Here is a 6,000-nt window from a genome sequence, read left to right on the forward strand (position 1 = left end):
AACGCAGCCAGTGTCAGAGTTGCCAGGTGTCAAGAGTGTAAACAAGCCAGCTATTGGATTTTAGAGGCTTGTGTTTTAGAGTCAATGCAAGGACTCAAAATGGATGCCAAGAAGGGGGGAGGCTTGCCTTCTCCACCCCTCCTGACCAATGACAATTATTCATCTTGGTCTGTAAAGATGAAGGCCCTGCTGCAGAATCAGAGACTGTTTGGGGTGATTGAGAATCCCATCCCAGCAGCACCAACGCGTGCTTGGGAGTCACAGAATGTGAAGGCTAGGACTGCTATAAGTCTGTGTGTCTCAGATGAGCAGCTTGTGCATATACAGCATTTGGAATTTGCGCAAGAGGTTTGGAACGCGCTGCGTACAACGCATCAGAGAGATGCTGGTTCTTCAGCGTTGCTGTATTTTGAGAAGTTGACCAATCTGAGATTAGCGCCTGATGGAGATGTTCAAGCGCACCTGACAGAGATGAAGTACCTGCGTCAACAGATGGTGGAACGCAATTTCCGTCTACAGGAGGAAGTGTTTTGCTTCATGATGATAAACAGCCTGAACCGGACCTACAAGGTTGTTGCCAGTCAGCTTGGTTCCCTACCGGCGGCTCAGCTAACCGTGGAAAGAGTGTGTGCTGTGGTCCTGAACGAACACGACAGACTTGCTGCACTGGAAGTGAAAGACAGAGGGAGGCAAGAACAGAGTTCAAATCTTCCCACTGCTGATGCTACTGGAGAGCATGCCATAGCATTGAGTGCCGTCCGATGCTATAATTGTGGACAGACTGGGCATCTACAGCGAAACTGTAAGAAGCCGTGACAGTCAAAAGGAGCCAAGAACAGCTCTACGAAGCCTGAGGCGTCAAGCAAAAGCCGTACCAACTGCAAGGTGAAACCTGCAAAGGTGATGATGGCGAAAGGAACCACGCCAGATGTTGGGAACGCATTCATAATCGATACGGGCGCCACGAAGCATCTCTGCCCACACAGAGAACTGTTTTCGACGTTGAGGAAGCAAAGCTTCACTGTGAAACAAGCCAACGGTCAAGAACTGGAAGCGACCGGAATTGGAACTGTGTATCTTGAGAGTCTGAACTTGACTATAAACGATGTTTACCTGGTTCCAGAACTGAAATTTAGTCTGCTGAGTGCTTCGCAGATTGCAAAGAAGGGACTAAAACTGTACTATGATGCTAAAAGATGCAAGATCTACAAAGATGGAGAACTGTTTCTTACTGCCAAAGAGAAAGATGGACTGTATTTGTTGACTTTTGATCAAAGTGATTACATGAAATGTAATACTTCTGATTCTAACGCAATTTCTCTTGCAGGTGTGACCAGTGTGGACACCAAGAAGGTGGCTAAAAAGGTCCACAGAGCTTTTCAGCGGGTGTATGCTGATGTGATTGGTCCCCTAGAACAATCTAGAGGCGGTGCAAAATATTACCTTGTGTGTGTTGATTGTTACACTAATTATTCTTGGGTTTATATGATGAAGAAACCGCAGGAAACTTTAGAAAAGTTTCAGGAGTTTTGTGACAAGGTTAAAAGTATGCATGATGCTAACATTGATTGTCTTTTCACAGATGACAAGCCAGTTTTTCTTTTACAGGATTTCCAGAGGTTCCTGGATGAGAAAGGGATAAGACACAAACTTGCTACTTCCGAAGAAGCGTGGAAGAAATGTGTCTGTGTTAGGGTGAACAAAGAATTGCAAAAGGGGATGCATGCGCAATTGCTAAGTTCACATTTGCCACATGATTATTGGGCCGAATCTCTAGCGTCCTATCTTCATGTGTGGTTGAGAAAAGTCTCAACAGAGTTGGGATGTTCTCCTTTTGAAAAGCTGTTTAATAGAAAACCTTCTGTTGCCTATTTCAAGGTTTTCGGGTCTCATGTGAGAACAGAAGCTCCAAGTGGGGTAAAGAATGCCAGAGGCATCTTTGTGGGTTATGAAAAAGGTCTCTACAGAGTAATTTTGTCTGAATCTGGTCAGGTGATTCTCACAAAGTTTCTAGAGAGTGCTCCTGAACGGGAGAGAGTGATTGTTCACACTTTTTCCACAGAGGACAATGATGATGATGATGATGAGTTTGATCTTATTGAGTTCAGTGGTACTGATGATGATGACACTGATAGCTCAGACAGCTCAGTTGTCACAGTCATTGAGAGGAAATCTCAAATAATGGCTAGACCCTCAGAAGAGGAAGATAAACCACTGATTAAGCTTAGTACTGGTTCTCCAGAGAGTTCAGAGGCTGAACCAGAAAGCAGAGAAGAGCAGCAGATCCTACGAAGGTCTGAGAGAGCAACGAAGGGTGTACCACCCAAGAGGTATTCAAAGGAGTTTGCTAACCTTGCATATGTTGCTGTTGTAAACGATCAAGGACAGATTGAAGCTGTGTCTGAGTCAGAGACAAAGGCACAACAGAGAGTTGTTAACCAAGGAAATGTGAAGTCACACAACCAGAGAGGTACATTGGTAAAACCAGTGGCGGGTAGTTCCAAGGGTGGAACTGAAACAACAGGGGAATGTTATAAGTATAACAACTGTTTGTTTTCTTCTCTGGATGACGCTTTGCTCGCAGCACGCATTGATACTTTAGGGGGAGTATGTTACCATAAAGCACCAATGCTGCAGCAAGCAAAGGCTCCAGCAGCTCAGTCAGCTGCTTGTGGCTGGAAAGCCAGACAGGATGTTTGTGACTGTTGCTATGGAAACAAAGGGGCAGTCCAATCCGTACTGAGCACCGGATGTTAGCTCAGTGTGTGTGTCATATGACCTGTACTGGAAGTACATGGGTGGAGTTTCTTCTTGCTGTTGTCGAGTGCAGACGTGTTTCTCTGTACTGATATGAGAGACAGAAATAAAAGATGTAAATAGTTTTCTGTCTGCTTCTTTCCCCTCTTGGGGGACACCAAAGGGGAGAGAGGGAGAACGGTGTGTTCCTCTCACACATCTGAGATGAATCGCCGGGACCTCGCCTGCTTATCAGCAGAGTGGAGACGCGGGAGGTCGACAGGAATATCTGCCGGTGCCTACGCTGTGGCACATTCCTCTGACCCAGGCAGAATTCCAACAGTCTCAACCCTTCTAGCTCTAAGGGGCTGCCACCACTTCTCAAACCCACGTCTAAACCGTTATGAAGCCCTCCTGTTAACTCCATACAATGTCACTATTAAACGGGTCAACTCCCTAAACCCAGCAACCCTACTACCCCTCCTGTTGCGTTCGCAAAGTAAAGGAAGGATTGAACTCTGATTAATAAGAATACACACAGAGGCTTGAACCAGCAAGACTCTGGGAAGGGTGCATATAAATCGTCTCTCTCTCTCTCTGTGCCTGTCCATGTGCAGCCCCTGGCCCAGGCCGTTTTATTCACAAAAGAACTTTTTACAGAGTGTTCGTAAGAACCAATCAGATTTCTTCTGAGCATTTCCACAAACCCACGTGGGGACAAGTTAAACTACTAAAACTAATTAAGCACAAATATTTCTGGGGTAAACAAAGAACAGAACTACAAAGAGCATATGGCAACCCCGGAGGTAATAAACAATCAGTACATATGATAAGAAGGATGACCAGGAGGACAGCGGATCATTATCACCTTCATGTGAGATCTGTTTCCTGGCCCTAAGATTAACATCCTAAGATTAATATATAAGAAACTGCTTCAAAGAAACTTGAAAGACCAGGAGGACAGCGGATCATTATCACCTTCACCTACACACAACTGGCCAGATATGGCTCCAAAGAGGCTTCCTGACCGCAGCTGGTTCTCAGCTCTACCACGCCGCCCTAGTGGAAAGGTTACTAACAGCCATCCACATGCCCAAAGCAATAGCCATCGTCCATTGCAAAGCACATACAAAGGGGAGGGACTCAGTCTCCAAAGGTAACAGGCAAGCCGACAGGGCAGCCCAAATGGCCTCACTACATCCCCCAGAGGACGAGACTGAGTTCCAAGGTATACAACTCCCTGCCAACATTGACTTCAAACAAATGTACCAATCGGCCACTGAAGAGGAATAAACAATGTGGGAATCCATGGGCGCCAACAAAACGGGTGGCGTCTGGCTCCTCCCAGACGGCAGAACCGTCATGCCAAAAGCCTGGACTCCAAAATTTGTGAGGGTCCTCCACCAACAGACACATTGGGGAAAGGGAAGACTAATAGACCATGTCCAAAGGTGCTGGTATGCTCCAGGGATAGCGGCTGCAGCCACAGCAGCCTCAAAGAATTGCATAACATGCATAACATGAGAGTTTACAGCTGGATTTCATCGACTTACCCCAGTGTCAGGGGTTCAAACATGCCCTAATCATTTTGGACAAATTCTCCTCCTGTGTGGAGGAATTCCCTTGCAAGAAGGCAACCGCTTCAGTACTCGCCAGGGCCCTTTTACAAGATATCATTCCCCGGTATGGAGTACCCCGTCGACTGGACAGTGACTGCAGAGGCAGTCCAACAGGAGGCCCAAGCTCTTCGAATAAAGTGGGAATTCCATACACCCTACCACCCAGCCTCATCAGGACAAGTAGAGAGCATGAATCAAGAGGTAAAGGTACAGCTAGGGAAACTTTGTAGTACCACCGGACTAAAATGGGTAAATGCACTCCCACTAGTTCTCCATAATATTCGGAGTGCCCCCACTGGACCGTTAAAACTGTCCCCCTTTGAACTTCTGTTTGGGAGACCCCCTCCCTCTGTTTATAACACTTTATTTCCCCTCTTGGAACTTGAGGTGGGGGAAGCAGAACTTACTAATTATGTCATTCAGCTCCAAAAACAGCTACAACATCTCCACAAGTATGCTGCCATAGAGGGACAGAATCTACCAATCAACGTCCCAGCACACTCCTTCCACCTGGGGGACTGGATCCTGGTTAAAGTGTACCAGAAGCTGCCCCTTCAACCTGCCTGGGAGGGCCCGTACCAAGTACTTCTAACCTCGCCTACTGCTGTGAAGGTGGGAGAAAAGAACGCCTGACTACATCACACTAGGTGCAAGGCAGCACCACTGCCCCAGGGGGCGCAGGAGAGCCAGGGAGAGGACTACACCTTTGATGCCCCGCCTCCTGCCGCAACCTCCTACATCAACGAGGACGAGGCCCAACAGACCGGACCAGATCGGGGTCAGGATCGGGCCCAACAGACCGGACCAGATCAGAGTCAGGATTGGGCCCAACAGACTGGACCAGATACTACCTCTGAGCCCATCTGGACCTCCGAAGTTGTCCTGGACACAACCGCCATCAAACTACACCTCAAACATGTTTGACAGCTCAACTGACAGCTCCACTGACAGCTCATTGCTTCGTTGCTTTCCTTCAGCGCTCCGTTTGACAGCTCAACCGACAGCTCCACTGACAGCTCACCACTTCATAGCCCAACTCCTCTTTTCCGAGCGCCAACCCAGCCCTCCGTTCATCCTGTTTACCACCCCGCTGCTGAACATGGAATATTGCCCACCCTTTTTATCCTCTCCTCCCTGACCAGGATCTCCGCTTTCGCGTCGAGCCACTGCACTGGATTACAAACAAACTACCATTTCTTGGACTTTCACAGTATCGAATCTGGGGGGAAATCCAACCCTGACTGAATGGGGGACTTGGACTTCTGTCTCTCTGTGTCACTGACTCTGTTGCACCATTCATTAGTACCCAGACTTACCAATAACCAGTACTGGGAACTCTTTATACGAGACCAAAATCTCCAACGTATAGGGTCAGCCATCCTCACTCTCAATCATCAGTATTGGTACTGATATGTACCATGGGGACATATTCACCCAGTGCTTTTCAAGCTGCACTGGCTCCCGGTGGAATACAGGGTCAGATTTAAGGTGCTGCTTTTGACCTTTAAAGCCCTTCACGGCCTAGGACCCTCGTACCTATGGGACCGCCTCTCCCGGTATGCCCCACGGTCCATAAATAGTAACACTCTAGTGGTCCTGGGCCCTAAGGAAGTTAGATTGGCTTCAACCAGTGCCAGGGCCTTTT

Source organism: Podarcis bocagei (assembly GCF_964188305.1).
Source record: "Podarcis bocagei genome assembly, chromosome: W".
Taxonomy (NCBI): domain Eukaryota; kingdom Metazoa; phylum Chordata; class Lepidosauria; order Squamata; family Lacertidae; genus Podarcis; species Podarcis bocagei.